The sequence below is a fragment of the Typopeltis vanoorti genome, chromosome 26 (assembly GCF_054136105.1).
Source record: "Typopeltis vanoorti isolate ZY-2024b chromosome 26, IOZ_Tvanoo_1.0, whole genome shotgun sequence".
NCBI classification, from domain to species: Eukaryota; Metazoa; Arthropoda; class Arachnida; order Uropygi; family Thelyphonidae; genus Typopeltis; species Typopeltis vanoorti.
The window spans coordinates 8,398,358-8,422,661 of record NC_143574.1 but is presented as its reverse complement, the minus strand read 5'-3'; the positions used below and the strand labels follow the sequence as shown (position 1 = coordinate 8,422,661).

Genomic DNA, 24,304 nt, shown 5'->3' with positions numbered 1-24,304 from the left:
AGTTGACTCAAAGCTATTGTTACAAGCGCACATGCAAATTGTTCTCTTGCTCGACTACTATTACTTCATTTGGCTTTAATTTAGATACCTAAAAGGCTTTATTATGTTCAGCCCCTGATATGGAAAAGAGAAAGACTGATAAAGAAAGCAGCAGTAATAAAAAGAGAAGAAAAGTAATTACGTTAGAGGAAAAGCAGGTAGGCATTAAGAGACATGAAAGTGATGCTAGTAATACAATGATTGTGTGAGACCTGGGATTCAGTGAGTCTACAGTTCGGACTATATTAAATAAGAGCAAAAAATACAAAGAACAAGGAAAAGTTGTTATTGCTTCTTTAAGCATGCAAATCGCCTGAAAAAGAAGCCATTTAATGATTCTTCTATCACTGTGGATTGAGGATTGTAACCAAAAAAGAATACCCCTTAGTACAAGGAATATTCAAGTAAAAGCTCTCAATATTTATCATTGAAAGAAACCAAATTTCAAGAGGAATGTGAAAGCCTTACTGCGGGTTTAGTATGGTTTGATCGTTTTAAACATAGAGCTTGACTGCATAACGTAAGAGGAATGTGAAAGCCTTACTGCGGGTTTAGTATGGTTCGATCATTTTAAACATCGAGCTTGACTACATAACCTAATAACTGGGGAATCTGCTAGTGCTGATAAAGTTTCCTAAAGAATTGCAAAGGATGATTCAGCAGGGTGATTATGACGATCGTCAAATATTCAATGGTAACGAAACTGCTCTCTTTTGGGAGTGTATGCTAACAAAAACTTTCTTAGCTAAAACTGAAGCATCTCAACCAGGATACAAACTATCTAAAGATCGTCTTATGCTTTTATTAGGAGGCAATGCAGAAAGCACCTTTAAACTCAAGCATATGTTACTTAAGTATAAAGAGCTAATAAGCTTCATTTCGGCAATGAAAACATTATTTAAATTAAGGGGATATTAAATCCCACATAGTTTTAAAACCGAATAAGAAACTCATTCAAATGATTCAAACTGATTCAAATCTTTGAGTTTCTTATTCGGTTTTAAAACTATGTGGGATTTAATATCCCCTTAATTTAAATAAAGCATATGTTAGTTTATCATGTGCAAAATTCAAGATCATTAAGAGGATGTAACCAACAAAAATTGTCAGTAATTTGAAAATCAAATAAGAAGACTTGGGTGACCAAAACTCTTTTTTGAGGAGTGGTTCAACTGTTATTTTTGTCCTTTGGTTGCAGATTACTGCAAGAATAATAATCTTACCTTTAAAGCCCTTTTGTTATTGGAAAATATGAAGATTGTTTTTTGTCTCAAAATACATCTTTACTTCAGCTGATGGACCAAGGGGTCATGTCATCGTTTCAAGCATACTACCTTCGTAGAACCTTTTCCCAGACCCTTGAAGCAACGAGTGAAAAGCATGCAATTTCTTTAGCGTTTTGGAAAAAATGTGATATCATACAAGCAGTAGAAAATATTCATTTAGCACGGGAGGAAGTCGCTGCCAACAATATGAGAGCTGTGTGGCAGAAGGTCTTGCCTCACTATGCATTTCATTGTTTTAATAACCCAGCTGATAACATTATTGAAGAAATCAGCACAATTGGAAAAGAACTTGGATTTAATGAACTGGATAATGAAGATGTGAGAAACTTGCTCGATTCCTATTCAGTACAGCTAAGTGAGAATGATCTCCTTCAACTAGGAGAGCATGTATTTCAGGAAGAAGAAAAAGAAGATAAGGAATGTGAACAAGAAGAGAATGTTACGACTAAGAAGCTAATGGTGAAAGAACTTGAGCTAGTTTTCAATTACATTGAGCATGCTAAGGAAATTTTGTTTGATGCTGATCCTGATATGGAATGAATCTTCGAAGTCCACCGAAATCTTGATAAAGCGGTTGCCATCTATCACAAATTGCATGACAAAATGAAGAAATCGAGCACTATTCAAACATCTTTACTTAATTTTTTGGGTAAAAAGTAGCACAAACCAAATATTTAGACATTAAATAAAAATTTAAACAATGAATTTTTATTACTGTGATGATTTTATCCTCTAATATAGCGTTATAATTTTTTTTTCAAATTTACTCTTAACTGATGGGTGAATTATAATTATTCCTATTGTTTATTGTATTTGCTTAACGCGATTTCGCGTTTAGCAAATACTTCCCACTTAGCGGGCATTAATCGATGGATTAATTAATTGCATTAAGTGAGGTTTTTCCTATATACAGTCATACCTCGATTAATGAAGAGGATGCGTTACACGAAATTACTTCGTTAAGTGAAACTTCATTCTCAGAGGTAAAAATACTTTGGTCATAATAGGGATATGTTTATTTGTAAAGAAAATGAAAGACTTTTTTTGAAAAAAAAGAAAGGCTTTATTAAATGAAAAGTCAATATTACGTACCTAACAAAGATAAAATCATGACATTTTAAAATCTAAAGTTGATTGTTTATCCTTTTTTTCTCTTTCATTTAACAATTGCCTATTGCATTTAACACTGATCTCTTAACAATAACACTTCTTCTTAAATCGGGATCATTTTCACTGAAAAAAAATTTAAAAAAAAACGTTTTCAATGTCATTCAAGCTTGCTAACGCTTTTTCGGTGGGAATTTCTTTAATTTTGTCTTCATTTTCCTTTGCTTCGTTGCTAACAAGTTTTTCTAAATCTTCCACTGAAAAACCACCATCTTCTGCATTTAATAAATTTCTTACATCCTCTTTGTCGACATTTTCAAAACCTATTGATTGAACCATATGGATAACTTTATTTCTAATCTCTTGAATGTTATTTTCTTCTTCTAGCACAACTTCTGGCCATAATTTGCACCAAACTCCATTTAAGCATTTCTGAGTGACTTCTTTCTAAGAGCTATTAATGTTTTCAATTGCATCTTTAATGGTGTAGTTTTTCCAAAAAGTTTTAATTGACATTTGCTCTTTATCTTCTAATTCAATTAAATTGCTTAATGTACTACATAGATAATAATGTTGCTATTACTACCTGATCCATCGGGTTGAATGAGGAAAGTTGTGTTTGCTGGAAGAAAGACAACTTTAACAGGAATGCATGTGTCTAACGTACTATTAAGATCAGTAGGATGTCCCGGAGCATTGTCCATCAACAAAATAGCTTTTTCTTCATAATTATTTTATGTTGTTAAATGTACAAAGACCATTTAACATTATTCAAAGAGTAATGTTAAATGGTTTTTGGCTGCTTTGAACCCAGTTGCTGATTTTTCTTCAATAGAAATGAAACTTTTTGATAGTAACCTTTTCTCCAATTTCTTAGAATTTGAATGTTTGCTGTCATGATGTGGATGGCTTACTCTCCTCAGATTTCCCCAGTAATGCTGAAGTACCACAGGGTTTTGTTCTTTCACCCACTCTCTTTTTCTTGTATATAAACAACCTGCTCTCACAGATTTCTCAAAGATTGGAGGTGCAAGTCAGTCCAACAAGAGAAATCTGATCGTGTTTGAATATCTAAGTATTACTGAAGATAAAGGGGGCAGGGGGAATGCAAACTCTTTCTTGTGAGAGATCAAACAGAACTGAGTTTTGGTTGCATTGAAGTTTACAAGGTGGTCCTTGTCCCAATGGGATATAGTTAGGAGATCTGAGTTCAGGTCCCTGGTCGTGGTTGATCTCGAGAATTCTAATACGTAAGCAGTAATAGATTTTTCGAACGAAAAAGAGGAATAGAGTGTACTGTTGTCAGCAAAGCTATGAATAGGATTGACAACAGTACGCTCTATTCCTCTTTTTCGTTCGAAAAATCTGTTACTTCTTACATATTAGAATCCTCAAGATCAACCACGACCAGGGACCTGAACTCAGATCTCCTAACTATATCCCATTGAGACAAGAACCACCTTGTAAACTTCAGTGCAACCAAAACTCAGTTCTGTTTGATTTCTCACAAGAAAGAGCTTGCATCTCCCTCACCCCACCCACCCACCCACCTGCAGTAATACTTAGATATTCAGACATGATCAGATTTCTCTAATTGGACTAACTTGCACTTCCAATCTTTGATGGTACAACCATATTTTGGCTGTAGTTTCTGCAGCTTGCAAAAATACTTGGTGTACTTTTTTTTTACACAAGACACTACCTCACACCTTCACAGCTGCTATATACAAAGCCCAAATCTGCCCAGCCATGGAATATCGCTCCCATATTTGGATGGTGCACCAAAATTCTCTGTAAGATTGCACAATTCTATCCAGAAGAAGGCAGTATGGCTAATTAATGAATCCTCTCTCACACAAACCAACTTCAATCCCTCTCTCACAGCCTTTAGTTCTGCCTTGTGCCTCTTTTACAGATACTTTCATGGACAATGCTCTACTGAATTCACCACTATTATTCCTCTAGTCTCTTCCAAAATCATTAAAGCAAGATCCACTGCTAACTAAAACCCTTTTACCATCTATCTCATAACTCACCAAACCAACTTCCCTGCCTCCTCTTTTATTCCACCTACTTCTGTCCTTGGGAACACCCCCCCCCCATTCTGCCTTCCCCAAATCTAGCTACATTTATCTACAATCCTCAGCTATTCGAGCAAATTAGGAACAGACTCTTCCTCCTTCTAATCCTCTTGCCTACACACAGCACTAGTGTGCTATAGGATTTGTGGCCTTTCGTCTGTGGATCATATATATATATATATATATATATATACACGTAAACCATGAAATTTAACAAGATTGGTTAAGCAGGCTTCATGGATCATGCTCTTAAAAGATTGATTAGAAAGGTACAAAATCTTGGTATGAACACAAATTCAAGGAAGCATGTGAAATTTTGATCAACCAACTGCAGTATAAACAACAATGGTGGCATAAAAATTCCAAGAATTTGGATTGCTCACAACATAAGATCTCTCATGTTTTCCAGCAAGCTGGCCTGGTTGCCCTAGTGGTTAGCATATCCTCTTTCCAGCCAAAAGGCTGTGGGTTCGAATCCTGTGGTGGGCATGAATGTTTATGATTGTTGGTGAAAATGCTAATGGTGACGGTGGTGGGAAGTAGATGCGTTGGTGGATTGAGTGGCGGAGACAGAGTTGTAGAGTGAGTGCCCTTCCTGAATGAATCTTTGGACTCTGGAGGTGACACGTAATAATAATGATAAAAACCAGCCTTACTTTAGAATGCTAAGCAATAATTTCAATCCATATTGGTCACCATCTATACTGTTTTTGTTCTAATTTATGTCCAAAAATATATATGTGAGAACTTGTTTTTCAGTATCTCTCTGAAATGCAACCAAATAACAGGGACTCTAGCTTTGATGTAGTAAGTCCCCCCCCCCACCAGAGGTCAGTCTAGTAGTGTTAACAGTTGACCAAATTATTGTGACTATACCATATTATGTAGATTGTAATGTAGCTTTCTTTGTATGTATGTGTATTCTCCAGATGATGATATACTGAAATTTTATAAGACGGTAGTTGTTTTCATAATTTTTTAATAACGAATTCTGATCACTGCATAAGTATGAAAGATAGTTAACTTTAATACCCAAAACTCCAACTGTCTTTGCTTTCTCAACACCAGTGACCAATTTGGATGAATTGCCAGAGTCTTTGCTATAAGCCATGAACTAATATAAATTGTTTGTCTATTTCTTGAATTCCTGAAAACCCTCCCAGTTCTTCCAATACCCTTGATCTAGATACACCATTGAGATGGCCTCTCAGTAACTCTAGTCACAGTCTTGTTCAGATATTCCTCTTTCAGAGAATGCCTCCTCCAATCACTCCCAACCTTGTGTCCTTACACTTGGTATCAAGTGTAATGACTAAAGAACTTTTACTCTTCCTTTCCATGGTCAGAATATAGCTTCCAATCTTCTGACCTAAATGCATGCTCTAAGTGCGTTATTACAGAAATTATCCTCACCAGCACAAAGACCTTCATTCTATCCGAAATTCCAGCTCACTTTCCAAGCCATAGCTTAACAAAAGTTGTACGAAGTGTGTTGAAAGAAAAGAATCATCATCATATCAATTACCGTATTTTTCGCCTTATAAGACACACCATTGTATTAGACACATCACATTTTTCATGTTGAAGTTTTGGGGAAAAAAAGATATTCTTTCCAGTATAAGATGGACAAATTATGCATCAGATTTGTCATGTAAATATCAATTTTTTTTTATTTTAAATTTTAATACATTTTTTTATCTGTTTATTAGATCAAAACAGTTATTCTTAAAAAACAATCAAATCATTAAAAGTCTAACACAATAATTATATATATATATATATATATATATATATATATATTATAAAAAGATTGAATGACTAGAACCGAGAGAAATGCAAACAAAGTTTATTAGTACGACACAACTAGTTTCGTATTCTGACGAAGGCTGATACAATTGAATTTGTATCAGTCTTCGTCAGGTGCACATTAAAAAAAAAAATAAATAACCAGTAAAAAACACATGGAGGAAATAACTGTAAACAACACAGAAAATTAGTGTATATATATTTCTTACTAAATAATTTAAGGAAATTACAACGTCAACTAGGATATACATTAAAATAAATTTGAATATACTTCAATATTTCGGCAACGTCACGTTGCCATTTTCAAGAAACTTAAGAACAAGACACATGCACACAGGCACAACAAACAGTAAATGAGGAAAAAGCAGGAAGCTATTATTTTTAAGTCCTGATGGTGCCCCCCCCTACAGGCAATGTTGGTATTCTTGGGCAATTGGGCTGAAGGTCTTCTGATGTAGGTTTTCCAAATTTGAGGCAGTCTCATGCAACCAAATTTGTTGAGGTTTGGATTGTTTCTTAGGGCTGAAGCTGATTCCATGAAAAGCTTTTTATATTTGTATTTACTACGGTGTATTATCGCGGCTTTCTTCCACCGTATTCTATGGCAGGTATCCTTCGCACGGTCAGCAAGACCAGAGTGGCTGTATTGGTGAAACTGGATGTAGTCCTTGTGTTCTGAAATTCTGATATTTGCTGTCCTGCCTGTTTGGCCAAAGTAGGACAGATTACAGCTGCAAGTGACCTAGTATACATCAGGTAGGTCTAGTGGGGGGGGAGTTGGTCTTTAGTAGAGTGGATAAGAGAGCGGAACAGACCATATAAAAAATTGGCATCCCTTAGATGTAGGGGGTTAAGAATGATTTCCTTTGATTCTATTATCTTCCTTTCTACTTCATGGCAACGGAAAATGTTATTAGACTTGTCCCAATTCATGGGACAAGTCTAATAATTAGAATTGGCTGAGAATAGAACATGACTAGACAAAGCACTGCCTCGTGTTCTCTTGTAAGTGACGGCTCCCTTTGTGCTCCTCAATACGTAACTCAATTGACTTCTCCGTTTGGCCAAAGTAAGGTATGTCACAGTTGCATCTGATTTGGTAAACACCAGGATATTTAAGATTATGATGTCTAGGTTTCAGATGGCTCACAAGGAAGCAGATTTTAGGAAGAGGAGTAAATAAAGTTCTTATGTTGTATTTTCTAAGAACCTTGGCTAATTTGGGTGAGACAGAGCTTATGTATGGAATAGAAATATTACCTTTTACACTAATGGTCTCTTCATTATGGTGACCGGGAGGATTAAATAGGGATTTATCAGTAGTTTTTTGAGAATAACCATTTAGTTGAAAAGTAGACTTAAGAAAATTGAGTTCTTTATTAAGTTCTATCTCATCATCAAGAAGAGAGCGAGCACGATGTCCTAGAGTAGAAATGATCCCAAGCTTCTGAGGGAGGATAATGATGGGAATGACCGTGGAGATATCTGTTAGAGATATCAGATTCTGGCGCACTCATGAAGTTGCACAGATCGCGGACTGTCGCTCCAGTTCAAAGTTAACTGAAGTTTATAATAGTCGAATTTCAGTGACACAATGTTTCTTTATAGTGTTTTTTATTTGCTTTCTGTGTTTCTTAATGCCTGAAGTAGTCGGCCTTCCGATGAAAAATGTTGCGTTGTGAATAAATTTAATTGTTTGTTCTAACTCTCGGATCTAAGTCAGTTTATAAAAATATGAATATATATATATATATATATATATAATATAAACAAAATAATTTTTATTAATTTCTTTAATCTTTTCAAATCTTTATTCAATTTCATCTTTACTCATAATTTTCTGAACTTGGTGCTTCATCAGAAACCGAGTCATTATTGTCTTGAAATAAGTCATCCTCCATACCGTCAAGGGAATTACTAATGCCACACTTTTGAAAAGATTTTATAACATTTTTGGGTTTCACTTCATTCCATGAACTCTACCCATTCACACACACCTGTGAAATTGTCGCTTCTTTCTCTTACCTGTAGATGTTTTCTGAAATTTGGAGATTGCATCCAATTGACCAATTTTAACTCCAGAAATCCTTTCAATGGCTTGTTTATTAATATATCCAAAAGTTGAAGCATGGAGGTGAATCCTCCTGGGATTACAGCTATTTTTATTTTCATTTTGTGAAGTTCATTCTTAACATCTTCGGTTTTATGTCATCTAAATCGATCCCATACTAACAAAGCAGGTTTCAGACTTAAACTGCCAACACATCTGGACTACACCTTCTTTATCCATAACTTCATCCCTTTCTCATCCATCCATCCTTTTAGATAAATATAAACGGTAAACTCCGTTAGGAAGTTTTTCTTTGGGCATTTTTTTTTTTTTTTTTAAACTTTTGAATCTGTGAAACCAAATAATTTTATTTTAGAATTTATATGGTTTTTAGTGATATTTTTGTTTTTGCATGCATGCATAAATAATTTCTCTTCGTAAATCTAAAGCACCATGATGGCAACCCTGTAACATTGATTTTGTCTTTATGTTGCCATAATTTTGTTCATTGATCATTTTTTTAGATATGCAGCAATCTGATCTTCTTTGATCCATTATCCAAGTTTTAAACTTAAACTGCCAACACATCTGGACTACACCTTCTTTATCCATAACTTCATCCCTTTCTCATCCATCCATCCTTTTAGATAAATATAAACGGTAAACTCCGTTAGGAAGTTTTTCTTTGGGCATTGTTTTTTTTTTTTTTAAACTTTTGAATCTGTGAAACCGAATAATTTTATTTTAGAATTTATATGGTTTTTAGTGATATTTTTGTTTTTGCATGCATGCATAAATAATTTCTCTTCGTAAATCTAAAGCACCATGATGGCAACCCTGTAACATTGATTTTGTCTTTATGTTGCCATAATTTTGTTCATTGATCATTTTTTTAGATATGCAGCAATCTGATCTTCTTTGATCCATTATCCAAGTTTTTAATTAATTTTCAATTTCTGGCCATTTTGCCAGTTTTCTGTGTGTTTTTAGAATTTGCTTCTATTAATTGCTGTTTTTGTTTCCTCTGAGTTCGTACCATTTTTTTCTGTAGGTGAAGGCCCAAAGTGCCGCTCTGCTACCCTATTGCTATTCTTTTTTTGGGTACTCAATCACATTATGCTTAAACGTAATTGTATAGCTATGTCTGTGCTTCTTGGAATCCATGGGTTATAAAAAAAAATTAAATATAATAATACAATGGTTACTAGTTTAAATGCATGGCCGTTAATGATTTTTTGTGCAGCAATTCAAACTGATCACACATTACTGAGAAGCGATGAACGCACCATACCTGCTCATACATTAAAAAAAAAAAAAAAAAACATCGGTGTATAAGATGCACCAGTTTATAAGGCACATTCGTCTTATAGGATGCATCCTAATTTTCAGATAAATTTTAGGTATGAAAAAAGTGTGTCTTATAAGGGTGAAAAATATGGTTATTGATATGCTTTATAATTGAACTGTGATTCTCATTGCAAATAACTTGCATTGAGAACCTCAATCCTCTGTAAAATAGTGGAGAACACTCCAGCTCCTCGAGAGCTATCAGTTAATCAGCAACCACCAGGATGAATTCCACCAATTTAGATCCATGGCTGACCTCTTAGCCTACATGAGGCATTCAGGCCTGCTCACAAAAATTGCCATTCTTTAGTCTACCTGCCATCCTCTTCAGTACACAGTTTTCTATCTGATCATTCACTGTGGATGGTACCATCCCTTTGAACTTTGCTGCTAATGTAGGTCTCTCATGGTTTTGTGCAGTCACCTTTCCTCTAAGATAGATAAATGACCTACCTTTAGTTGCTGATATAGTACACTTCATTCATCTTTTTTCATTTATTTGACAAGCCATGTAGTGCTCAGGAATCCCAAATTTCAAGATCATCTGCAACAAGTATCTTAAACACATCTCCATACCATCCTTTAGTAGGGTAAGGATCACATTCAGTGCCACCAGAATGCAATTTTGCCTTTTTTGTCACAAAAGAAATCTCTCTCTCTCATCTACTTTTACCATCAGTAATGCACAAATCACCAGACAGGATTATATCTTTCCAAAGATAATATCTCTACCTTTAGATCCATGGTTTTCCTCCATAGCTCTAGCAGCCATGGAGGCTAGGTTACTTTAAACTATGTATAATGATTACGTAAAAAAATAGACATTCTTTTCTGCTCAAGATGCTACTTTTCACCCACCAAGTTCTAAGTCTGAATAAGTCCTAAATCTGCTCACCTTCAGAATACAATTAACATATTTGTGTTCCAAGTCTGATAACTGAGAGGAGACTTTCACGTCACCTTTAAGGAATGCAGAGAACTGATTAAAGTCCACTCCTCATCTTCACATGGTGCCATCCCATTAGTAGGTATCCACTAGCTACAAGGATGGGTTGCCAAACCTGAGACTGTAGCCAACAAAATTGTACTCTCTTTTGGCTTATCAAAAAAATAAATGATAGTATAACATGAGATTTCATGCCGGCTGAGGTGTTCACCCATTTGTACAAGGTTTCCACTGTTTTCATCAGAGATGGATGAACATTGAAAAGTCAGCTACTGGAACAAACTCCAAACTTAACAGTTAGAAGAAGAACAAACACACCATCAGAACAGTTGACAGGAACTAGCAACATAAAGCGTGTCAATTGAAAGGAGATCCAACTTTCAAGAAAAGTACTACCACATAGATGTAATTGGCATTATTGACACAAAGAAGACTCCAACAGGTGAGATCTTGCTAAATAAGTATAGGATGTTACATTTTTGCGTTAATGATCAAAGAAAGAAAGGACTAGCATTCAACATTCACCGATACCAAATACTGAAGCTAAATCTTTTGATTGGAAGGCAGTTTCAAGTAGAGTTACGTGGGCAAACTTCAAAATGGGGGAAATGGATAAGGACACTTATTTGTGCCTATTGTCCCACAAAGGTTCTCCTAAGGAAGAAGAGGAGAAATTTTTTGACTCAATAGAGTAGGCTGGTGACATAAAGAAAGCATAAAAGCCGATCTTTGCTATATATATCTGAAGAGCAGAGTAGGATGTGAATCCTGGGCATATAGAAATGTTTTGGGAAAATTTGGAGAAAAGGGTAAACCTAATAATAACAGTAAATACTTTCTGGATTTCTGTTCAGAATATGAACTAGTCATTATTACTACCATGCACACACGAAATTGGAAATGATCATCACTTAGTTTTAAATAGGATAAAAATGAATATCACATTGACCAGAAGAATACATAAGGAAGTTTTAAAAAAATTGAAAGCTGAGCAGCTTATATGGATAAACTGTAAGCTCAACTACACAAACGTTATTCAAGAAAAAATAAATAAAACAGTTCAAAAACAAGAGCCAACTGATACTGAAATTGTCATTTGTGTAGTTGTCTGTAAGAATAGAAAACTAAGAACACCACAATGGACACAGGATCTTAAAGAAGCAATCATGGAAAAGAATAAAGCATAACAAAAGTTCCTAGCAAATAAGTTGGAAGATGCCTTGAAAGAATACAGAGAATAGAAAGTATAAGTGAACTAACTGTGTTAAGGTAGCTAAACAAAAGTCATAGGAATGCTTCAGTAAGAATATACAAGATAAAAATCAGAAAGGTTGAAAAATGTTTTGGTGGCTATTGAAAAGCTTAGAAATAAATACTGTAAAAGTAATCAAAGATGATAAAGGTGATATGAAAACTAAAGATAAGGATAACCTAGGGGTCTGGGGTAATTTGAAAGACTTATTGAAACACGCAGTGGCAGAACACTAGTAGAAAATATTCAAGAGGAATCAAAAACAGAAGTATAGATACTTGAGGTAGAAAAGCTATCAAAAGCCTGAGATGTGAAAAGACAGTGGAAGTAGATATTGGCCAGAAACACTGAAATATGGAGGTGCAAAAGTTTTGCAGTGGCTGCCTGCTCAAAAGGTCAAATTCCAGATGATTGGAGTAGGGTTTAGGGCTCTCACTGTCCCTACATATAAAAAGGAGAATGAACTTGAATGTGAGAATTACAAATTTCTCTACCAAGTTCCAGATGAGATTTATATAAGCATGCTTGAAAAGAAGCTGACAAAAATTGCAGGGAGAGATGAACAAGTTGGGGTCAGGCCAAATAAAGGTTTAAAAGATCAGATTTTCAATTTATGACAAATAATGAGAAATCATAGGAATATAAGGATCTGTACTTAAATTTTGTAGATCTGGAAAAGGCAAAAGTATAAAAGTAAATTATATGAGGTAAATGGAACATTATACAGAGAAGTACATAGTCTATATTTTAATTGTAAGTCAGCAGTTAGAATTGAAGTAAATCAAGAGTGCTGTAAAATCAGCTGTGAGACAAGGATGTACACTATCTTCACTCTTATTCATCATCTGTATGGATCACATTATGAAATAATATTTGAATTGAAGATATCAAACTTAGCTCTTTTCTTTTCAGCTGTATTCTCACTGGAGAACCTGTAGAATATCTGCCATCACAACTATTGTCAGTCAGGTCTAGCAGACCTTTCCTTGGATAATTTGCACAAAATCAGATGGAAGAAAAACTATTATGCTCCATCACAGTAAACAATGAAAGACTTTTTTTTTAGAATCAGCTAGCAGATTTAAAAATGGTTGTATTAAACTTCCCAAGATTTGGGCAACTTCTTAAGTCTCCTACCCAACATCTAAAGATAGCCAACACTTCAGGGCACTCTCTATGGAGTGGCCCTCAAGAGGGTGCTCCCATAACACTTTAGTCTTCATATTTTCTACCCTTATTGACTGTAGTTACAATAATTTCTTTATTCTTATCCTGCTTTCTAAGTACTGATATTTCTTTTGGTGGAATGTTATTTTTGGGAGGTTTGGATTTACTTAGAATTCTAGCTACATCCAAGCAAATGTTAGCCACGGTTGATGCAAGTTCATAGACACCACGTTTATTGAAACCAATGGCTACAGTCCATATTAAAAGATAAAAGATTACAGTAAAATCATTCCCATTCCATATGTTAATGACACATCAGAAAGAATAGCCAAAGTTCTTTGCAAATATGATCTCCATGCCACTTTCAAACCTTTCATTCACCTACCTACTTTTATATATTCTTCTAAAGATTAATTACATCCTCTTGAACATCTGGGAGTGTATAAAGTTCCTTGTGCCTGCATGTTAGTCTACTTTCAACAGACTGGTAGATCAGTTAACATCTGCCTTGAAGAACATAAAAATTTCATTCGTGATCACCTGTATGGTAAGTCAGGATTGACAGACCATGATCTAGATACTCGTTTACATAGGATCAGATGGAGAAAAACATCTTTATAACATAGAAGGCAGTGGCAGCTGGTCTCCATCCTTTACTGATAGTGAGCCTAATCTTTCAATGAACCTGATTTTTTGGGGGGGGGGGGGGAGGAAGTGAAGCACAACATAAAGGCTACTCTGTGGTCTTTTAAAAGTCTAACGCTTATTATCTATAATAGCAAGATGTAAGGTTACTTTTTTTTTAACATATGGGGATCAATAGCCAGAGTTCTCAGGAGAAAGTTTCTACTTTCATGTGCCAAAGATGACTATCTTGGGATCTGGCCAGAGCAAGGCTGAGAAAAACTTCTCATTAATGACTAGAATCAAACAACTTCTAACCCATCCCCTTTTCAGAAAATGTAAAAATGGAAATCACATTAGACCACATTATTTCGCCTTTTAACCCTTGATTGATTTTCAAAAAAAAAAAAAAAAAAAACTTTTTCTGTACAGGTCTAAGAGGCTATTCTTAGAATGAGCATCAGCTATGAAGCACTTTCCCATAACTCATAATACATAACTCAAGAGGTATGGTTGGATTAATTTTCCAGAGATCTGGGAGACTATCATTTTAAGACCTAATAGCCAGACTTCTCTGAATTAACTTTGTAGTTAATTCAGAGAAGTCTGGCCCATAGAGGATGCCACTTAAGGACATTAGGTGTCAGTTACAATTTAAATTGTTTCTACAATTACTTGGTTTAGTTCTGTGTGCCTGTCACAGTTTCATTGTGCTCTGATGATGCTGGATAGACAACTAGCGAAATATTAGTGGGTTTAATAAATGTATAATTTTCATGTTAGTTATACCCTTAGCTTTATTATGGATCATCAGTATAAGATTCTCCTTTGCTACTTTGAGTTACTTGGTCTCAGTCTGTGGCTGTTATATCGGTTTTGCCTGTGGTTTTCTTTTCACGTACATAGAAAGAACTTTAAATCAATTTGGATACAGGTTACGTGTACATCTTGGTGTATATATATATATATGCATTGGAATGAATTGTGGACTTCATGCTCTTGTCAGCCTAGATTATTTTTCCTGGTTAAGGCTAATAATAATAGTTATTCATGTTAAAACATTATTTTCTTGACCACGAAAACTATGGAAATGACTTCTATTGGGATTTATTGATCAAGTATTTTTTTAGAATAACTAAGTTATACCAACTAGTTTCACCATCTGAGGCTGTTGGCATCTTCAGGGTACATAACTGATATAAGGCACTTAAAGCTAAAAACTGTTAGACTATAAATCAACCAATTCCAATTATATTTGACAAAACAGAACACGTACAATACATGCATAGCGCGTGTGTGATCTCACTTGTTATTTAGGAATGTTCTATAATTGGCATTATAATTCAGTTCTTGTTTAGAACTGAATTATAATGCTGTTTAGAGATCTAATAAGGATCTTCTAGATCTCAGGCAAGATTAATCCTTGGTTCCTGTTGAGGTTTTGTACAGAACAGGCAACTGTTGTGGCGTCTTTAATAATTCGGGAGCGGCCAGACTTCAAGAAGCCTTGAGATTAGACAAAGGGAGCACATTGGAAACGTTAATAACAATAGAGAAGAAAAATCGTGTTTATCCTTTCATTTTTCAAAGAACTAACCATATCATAGAGTGGGATAAAAGCTCCATTCCTTACATAGAGGAGGATTTCCTGAATTATTAAAGAAGCCATAACAGTTGCCTGTTCTGTACAAAACCTCAACAGGAACCAAGGATTAATTTTTTACCCGAGATCTGAAGATCCTTATTAGATCTCCAAACATACAATAGAAGTCATTTCCATAATAATGGTTATTGTGATAAGTATATATGTAATAGTAATTCTCATGTAAAATAAGTAGTTATGTATTTTGCAAGCACTACATACAGTTAAACACTATAAACAATACTTATTATCTAATTTGTACATTTAATTATATATATATATATATATATATATATATTAAATGTATACATTTAATACTTTTTGCCTTTTCTTTCTCTTCACATTCCATCTCCCAGTCTGTTATATCTCGTTTTCTTGATCCAATGATAAATAATATTTGAATTTTTATTCCTTTTATCATGTTACTTATTAGTATAACTGTGATTTATTGCTATCATTAGCAGCAGCATTTTTAGTTTTATACTAGGATTAAATTTTGATTTCTTAGATCTAATTGAAAAGCCTTGCCTGACTTTTCAATTTTTGATTTTCAATCTATTCCCAGTGCAGACGTAAACATCCTCACATTGTGACTAAGAGAGTAGAAAGAATTAATACCTCAGGGGAGATACTTCAAAAGTGAACAAGTCATATAAAAATATGAAACCAGAAAGGAAAGAAGTTTCTAGTGGTGCCAACTTGTCTTAGTAAAAAACGTGATGATAAAAAGAAACAAAAGTCAGAAGCTTGCATTAGGCCCGTAAAGAATACTGAAGAGACTCTCCCCAGTTGTGTAAAAAAACAGATGCTAAGCATCCTGATAGGTTCATAGTGACTCACTCAGACAGCAGATTAAAACTGAGGGAACATATTAGGAGTTTGATGATGATAATCTGATCTCAGTAAACAGTTTACTATTTACCCAAGGAATAATAGTAAACTGTTTACTGAGATAAGATTATTATCATCATCATCAGACTCCTAATATGTTCCCTCCATTTTAATCTGCTGTCTGAGTGAGTCATGAACCTATCAGGATGCTTAGCATCTGTTTTTTACACAACTGGGGAAAGTCTCTTTGGTATTCTTTACGAGCCTAAATCATAGCCTTATAAAGAGGGATAATAATTTCTTTATCTTTACTTGTTAGTGTGTTTTTCACCATCCAAGTAATTTGTTAAGCTATTTTACCAACTTTTGCAATATGCCCTCTGATCTTCGACTCTTTGTCCACCATTAACTCCAAGTCCCTAGCCTCATCAATTTCTTACAACCCAATACCATCAATACACCACATGCAACCTTTTCAACCCTAGTTGCATAACCTTAAAGTCACTAAGACAGGACCTGCCCTTTACAAGCCATTTTACAACTTTAAATTGACAATCATTATCCTTTGCCCACAATTCCAATTTATTCAAAGCATCCTTCAGGATATTAACATCACATCTATCAACTATTGCTCTTCCCTGTTTTGCATCATCAGCAAACAACTGAATATCCCCTTTTAAATCTTTCGCTATTTCATTGAACCCTGAGGTACTCCACTAGTTGACATCATTCTCCTCGATTCCACTCCACCATACACTACTCTCTTGTGTCAGTCTGTCAGCTACCTCCCACATCCTTGCTAGTAGCCTCACATCAATTCCCATTTGCTCTAGCTTTTGTAATAGTTTTCCATGTGATATTCTGTTAAAATGCCTTGGTAAAGTTGAGCAGTATCATAGTCTAACCATTACCTTTATGCAATTCTGCTGTCACTTTATAAAATGTGAATAAGTCACTAAGACAGGACCTGCCCTTTACAAGCCATGCTGCCCACTATACAGTATCGCATCCCTATCCACCCAATGTTGGATTTTACCTTTCACCAACTTTTCCAATACTTTAACAACCACTCCTGATATATTTAATTGGCCTTTAGTTTGCTACCCATGTTTTGGAGCCACCTTTATGTCCACTGCCTTGGAAGCCTGGCAGAGCTGAGACTTAAATTGAACATCTTCATCAGAGGCAGTGCCAGTTCTCTTGCACATTCACACAGTACACAGACTGATATGCCATCCACTTTCACTGGTGTGTTCACGTTCATATTTTTTAATGTGCTAAACACCACCTGTTCATCTACCTCAATTTTGATATTTGTCTCTGTAACATCAGCAACCATAAAATCTCCACCTGGATGAGATCACCTTTGCAAAATGATCACTCAGCAACTCAACTTTCATTTGGCTCAGTCACCAGTCATTATATCATAGTTATTTTTCCTCTTACTTGCTACATAACGAAAACTCTTTTGGGTTTACCTTGGCCTGTTTGGCTAATTTTCTCTCATAGTCTGATTTGGACTTTCTTACCATACTAGTCACCCATCTTGCTTGTACTTTGTACTTCTCATCAGTATGCTGATCACTTTTTTCTTTCTATTCTGTTACATCCTGAATGAAGCACTTTATGTTTCTTTATTAAAGAAACAATTCATTCAGGATGTAACAAGTCAGAAAAATCAGCTGAGATAAAAAACTTGTACTCGAGCAGAAGAAATAAAGTACCAACTGTAAATAGAAATAGAATTACCTCCTTTTAGTAGAATTGTAGTACCATGTAAAGAACTTCGTGTATAAATTAGTATTTTATGAAATGCATCATGTATACAATGAATGGGTAAATTAGATGTAAACATTAGTCCAAAGGTCACGGGCAGGCCTGAGGCATTAGTCATCTCGGAAAGCAATGTACATTCGTTTCCAGGAAGATGCTGCTATGATCTCGCGATGTGCCGAAGTTGCCGCGGACGAAGAAAGTAGTGAGTGGGAAAAGATCGCAGAAAGTAGTAAGAGGGCGCTATCGCAGCTAGTAAGAGGGTGCTTAAAGGGGGGGGGGTGAAGAGAGAATAAAAGGGTTTGCACCCCTTTCTCAAGGCTTTTTTCGCCTGTTTTGTTGGATTATGATTCGACCTCTCCTGTGGACCGGAAGTTCCTGACGGTGTTTCTTGGTGATAGTACGACATCGGACGGTGCCCTTTTCCCTACGATGTCTGAATTTCTGCTGGTACTAAAGCATGAGATGTCGGCACATGCTGCCTTCGCTGAAAGTTTTGACGGAATACTATCGTGGACGTATATTATGAACCAGCAGCTAGAAACGAGGATGGCCCAAAACAGATCGAGAATAGACGAGGGAAAAACGCCAGGTATAGAGCATAGTTTAATCTGATGACTATAGTGACCCACCATGTGGACGCAGGCTTATGGAAGTATCGAAGAATTCAAACAAAGAAGGACAGTTCAGACGGACCTGGAGATCCTGCCCCAAGAAATGGTAAAGTACAGATTTTGTTGTATAATTACCCAGTCGGAAAAAGGGGAAAGATCATTGTAGTGTATTAATAGAGTATGGACAGTATTTGAGAACTTTAAGTGATTATTTAGCAGTGGCTGATATCCATAAGACAAATTGTTAAGAATGATTATAGATGATTGTGACTAGCTTAATATGCAAGACTAAAATAGTAGGTAGAAAATTGAGTAGAAGTGTATAATGTGTATATTATGTGTGTTAAGTCTCTAACTCAAAAGAAGGATTTATTGTTCATGTATTAGAGTAATAATCAGTTTGAAAAAGTTTGATTTAGCATGTCCTTGAACTAATTGAAAGTGAAATTGGTCTAAGTGTATATTATGTCTTTAGATTCCGATAAATGTTTTTTCTTTCATACCTGAGTTTTGCCTGTGATATGAACCAAAACCACCACTCATTAATCTGAACCATAGCAGGGGGGGGGGATTGAAAGAAGGGTATAACATGTTGTTATAGAGGTTACGACTGCAAACCAGAATTTACTTAGCCACAGTCGAGCATTTAATTTATGAGTTCAACTAAATTTATTCACCTATGTGCACCTAAGGTCTGGAAAAGTCTCCAAATAATGGAAGACCAAATATTTAACAAATGGCTCAGAGCAAAATATAACAATTCCCTCCACAATGTTTTCTTTTTTTGCAGCTCTTACTTTATATCCCTACTCATCCACTTAATTTTAACTTGGTTTATCTTCCTGACCTAGAGCATGCAGTCTAATACTGCTACTCTGACCACTTGTCATGCACTTACTGACATTCCTTCCTTGTAGCTTTCCAAGCTACAAGGAAAGAATGTCAGTAAGTGCATATAGCTTTTGGACTTACTTTTGGGTAACTCCCATCCAAGCCATGGCACTGTTCCAAGATTACTCCTGAGTCTTTCATAATCACCAGCCTTATAGTTGAACATAAAGTAAGTATAGTGAGAAACGCTTCATTGAAATTTAGGGTTAGTCATACTAGCTATCCTTTGAGTTGTTTGAAGTGTTATTTTATGGCTACTGCAGAAGTAAAAATTGTAGTCAGCAGACTAAATTATAATTGGAAATAAGATCAGTTATTTTGAACTCTTATTGCTCCAAACCACTTGCTTTCATTGATTGAATTCAAAACTGGAATGATAGTCTCATTTTAAAAATGTTATTGAAACATCTTTTTGAAAAGAAAAGGTGAAAGTGGTTCAAACAAATCTGAAGACTATGTACCAATAGACGTTTTAAAATATCAGTGGACCCCCCCAGAATCACTAGAAACGCTATTTTTTACATTTGACAAGCTAAACTCATCCTGCTGCTGATAGTTAGATTCTTCTTCTTCTGGCATGCTTATGAAATTTTGGAAACAGGATTGTTACTTAGGCAGAATGTTATTTATGAGAGAAAAGTGCTAAGTATTTTCACTTATTTTTCCTGACTGCATGGTAGGAAAAAACACACATTAATTCATTTCTTTTATATCAGATTAATTGCATCTTCAGACAATTAATATGCTGTTACACTATATCTACCCTAACATATATAAGCATAGCACAGAAATACATATTTATTGAAAGTGATTTCTCTTGATTAGAAAGTAAATTATATTTGGCAAGAAATTATATTCTTGTTTGCACTTGAAGATTTAATAAATTGCCTCAGTATCTCATAATGCAAAAACAATGTTTTTGCATTATGAGATATGAGATACCCACACTAATTTCACTTTTAATTGAGATCTTCAGCCTTATTTGATGTGTGGATTCAATAGTTTCTTAGCCTTGTTGTGAAGATACTTCATGTGCAAACTTTGACTTACACTTGGATAAAGGAATTAAAGAAGAGTATAATTTCTTGTCAAATTTAATTTACGTAGTAACCGAGCGAAAAACTTTCTACAGTGGTCTTAGATGTTCGACCAAAGTACAGGTAACCCTCATATAACGTGGTACTTATATAATGCGGTCTACACACTGTAGTAACCCTTGTTCAATGCGGTACTTATACATCTTGGTTTCAAAAAAAAAAGCACAGTCTACAAATTGTAGTAACCCTTTATCTTTTCATATATTCTTCACCATGCCACTTGAAAATTAAATTTGCAGCTGTCCGTATCGTGCATGTAGTTATAAGTATCAAATTTATATTAGGGGAAATACCCTTTACATATATTACATGTACACACACGTGTACATGAATTGTTTACCGTATAAAGTGTTTATTGTTGAAAATTGTCTTTGTTTTCTGCCAGGAAAGCACATTAAAAATCATAAATGTGTTAATCTCAAGCTGAGCACTTTATTTTCTAGTGAGTTACATACAGTATGTAATGCTTTTTAATAAAAATTTTATTTTTATAGTAATGGCCACTTAGAGGGCATTTGCGATATGGTTGAAAACGAAATTAGTGAACTAACTGATGGGAAAATAGAATTAAATTAGGAGGAACTGGTACAATTAATAGATGATGTCGAACCAAATGGCAGGGAAAGTTCTTTCAAAGATTCTGATTGTGATGAATCCATTAAAGAATTCAGTTTAAAGAAATTAGCAGAAGGATTGAACTTGGCAAGAAAGTTAGGACGTTATTTTACGGATAAAGATCCCTCAATGGAGCTCTCTGGAAAATTCACGAGACGATCGGATATTTGTTTATCTCCATGTTATGAACTTAATAAAAAAAAATTGCAGCATAGTGGTAAGCAAGGTCTTATTACTGACTTCTTGAGAACTAAACCAACCGAAGTATGCAATGAGAATTATACAAATGATGTGCAAGAGATTTCAAGTGACGAAGACGTCCGGCCACTCGTAAATAAAGAACATGTACGAAATGTTCGTTTTGAAGACAGTAATGACGATTAAAGTATAATCGTCATTATATAATTAAAGATTAATACAGGAGGCAAGGTTGAGATGGTTTGGTCATGTGATGAGGAGGGAGGACGAATATGTGGGAAGAAGGGTCATGCAGATGGATGTGCAAGGAAGGCGGAAGCGTGGGCGGCCAAAGAAGAGATGGAGGGAGCTGGTAGAAGAGGACTTGAAGATGAAGAACTTGGATGTGGTGACAGCCCAAGACAGGAAGGTGTGGAGGAGACTCATAAGAAACAGTGACCCCACTTAAGTGGGAGAAGCTGCAGAAGAAGAAGAAGAAGAATGACGATTAAAGTATGCACTTTATTTTATTTTGCCTAAAACATTTATGCATTATGTGCAATGAAATTTACGTACAATTTGTATTTTTATAAGTTTATACTAAGTATTTTGTTTCATAGTTTATATGTTTTCTTAACTATATATTTTATTATCTGAATTAAATAAAAATATATTTTTTGTTGGATATATCATATTGTTTATATAATTAAAAAAAAAAAAACGATTTCGGAACATAACCCTACTTTTTCTATGTGATCTGAGTCTTGCATAATGCGCCATTTCTGTGAAACCTAACATCCCCCATTATACGAGGTAACTTACCTGTATTAATAAATTGTTTAAATCATAGAACTTTCTTCTCTAAGTTTATAATATATACTTGCATTTGTTTTTGTTGTTTATTGTACAATGAAACCTGTGGAGAATTCATGACTAAACAAACACACATAATAATTACAGTAATAAGTTTTAATAAGTAAATATTTCATCCTAAGTATCTTAGGACCTCGTCAGTGCAGTTAATTCAAAACAGTACTAGGAATAACATACAGTTAGGGCACATGATTACAATGGAATCCCAATATGCGTGCAGTAGCGTGTTATAGAATTAAATTAAAATATATCTGGGGGGGGGGGGATTACATGAAAATAAGATAACATTAAAAAAATTATACAAAATTGTGTAAAATAATTTTTATATATGTTTTAATGTAATTTTTTTTTTCTCTCTCCAGATATATTTTAATTTAATTCTATAACACTACTGCACGCATATTGGGATTCCATTGTAATCATGTGCCCTAACTGTATGTTATTCCTAGTATTGTTTGAATTAACGGTAGTGATGATGTCCTGAGATACTTAGGATGAAACATTTACTTATTAAAAGTTATTACTGTGGTTATTATGTGTGTTTGTTTAGTCTCTTTGTTGTTTATGATGCTTTGCTTATGTAGCATGTTGTAATGCTGTAGGTGTATGTTTCAAATTATATGAAAATAATTAAAAATTTACAGATAATTTTAGATGGGGGGGGGTGATGAGATATATTCTGCCTTTTTGAGAGAACAGAAACTAGTTAGTTTGGTAATTAGTCAAGTAATAATACTTCACATGCAGATATTTGGCCTCAAAAGAGAGAAAAGAAAGAAATATTTTCAAGAATTAACTTTATTTTAGTTTTTTACGTGACTTGCTAAGAATTTTTTAAAAATTTTTATTGACTTTTTAATATTAATTTGTTTTTATTTTTTACATTATCAGGGAACTCTGCTCTAGAATAACAAACTTTTTTTTAAGACACTTCAGTCCTTTAGTAAGCAGGGTGGCAGTCTCACACTGGGCAAAGAAAATTGCTTACTGCCTAATGTGAATATTTTTCAATAGGAAAAAGAAAGAAGTATTTATGTTTATCTTATTGATCAACATAAATAAGTATGCTATTGATTATGCATGCTAATCAGTCTGAACTTAATAACTGTGAACAAAATAACTGTTCTTACTATGCTGCCTCTTACTGTATATTTATGCACATTATTTGATTGGTAACTTTGGAATTATTGCTTGTTTTTGATGCATTCTTCTCACATACTTCCCTTACCCTTGAGCTTGGGCACTTGCCAGGAAATGAGCTAGGCGATAGAAAAATCCACTTTGAGAAATCAAATAATTGCATTTAAATAGTATTCTTTGCAACCTGCATATTTAATATATAATCCAATATCCTTGGTGATTAGAGTTGATTTAAAATTTTAATGTAATAAAGTTCAAGTAATACAAAAGCCAAAAACTTTCCAGTGCCTTTTTTGTAGATTTTTGTGCTCCTCCCCTCCTTTTTTTAAATTAATTAGTTAGAAAGCATGTGGATTAAGAAACAACACAAGAGTTACCATCTGTTATAATCAAGCTAAGTATGATGCATAATTTTAGACAAAAATAATTGACAAGTGAACTCTTTTATTGAGTACAACAAGAAGTAGTAATAAATTGCATAACTTATTGTCTCTCAGTGTCTTAAGTCAATACACTACTCTGTTAGGTTTGTTCTGTCTTCTCAGTCATTCTAGGTTAGGGATTGAGTAGACAGAAGATAAAACAAGCCTATTAGTTCTCCTTTTGTACATTTGGTGGTTCTGGTCTGTGGGAAATGTTATGTGAGAAAACTTTTCCCATAGGTAGAGGAGATGAAAGAAAGAAAATTACTTTTGGTGATTTGAAGTTATATTGTGTATGGACATTGAAAGTTTTCACTCACTCATTCACTCTCTCTCACACACACATGCTTGTTTTTTTTTTTTTTCCTTTTTATTATAAGTTTTTGTTATATATTTTTCACTCCAGATGATCTTGAAGGAATGCTTATATAGTATTTTGTTTACATGTACTTATGACTAAACAGTGTAATCTTAATTTTTTGTTTGTTTATTTTACAATAAATAAAGTTTCTTTTCTTTGTTTT

The 24,304-nt window shown here is 34.5% G+C and overlaps 1 protein-coding gene across 8 annotated transcripts in view; it reads left to right on the top strand.

The window, feature by feature from the left end:
• The window catches only part of LOC150092301 (homeotic protein female sterile-like), a 579,681-nt gene that overhangs the window by 148,948 nt on the left and 406,429 nt on the right, over window positions 1-24,304 (top strand). The gene's annotated exons all lie outside the window — the stretch shown is intronic.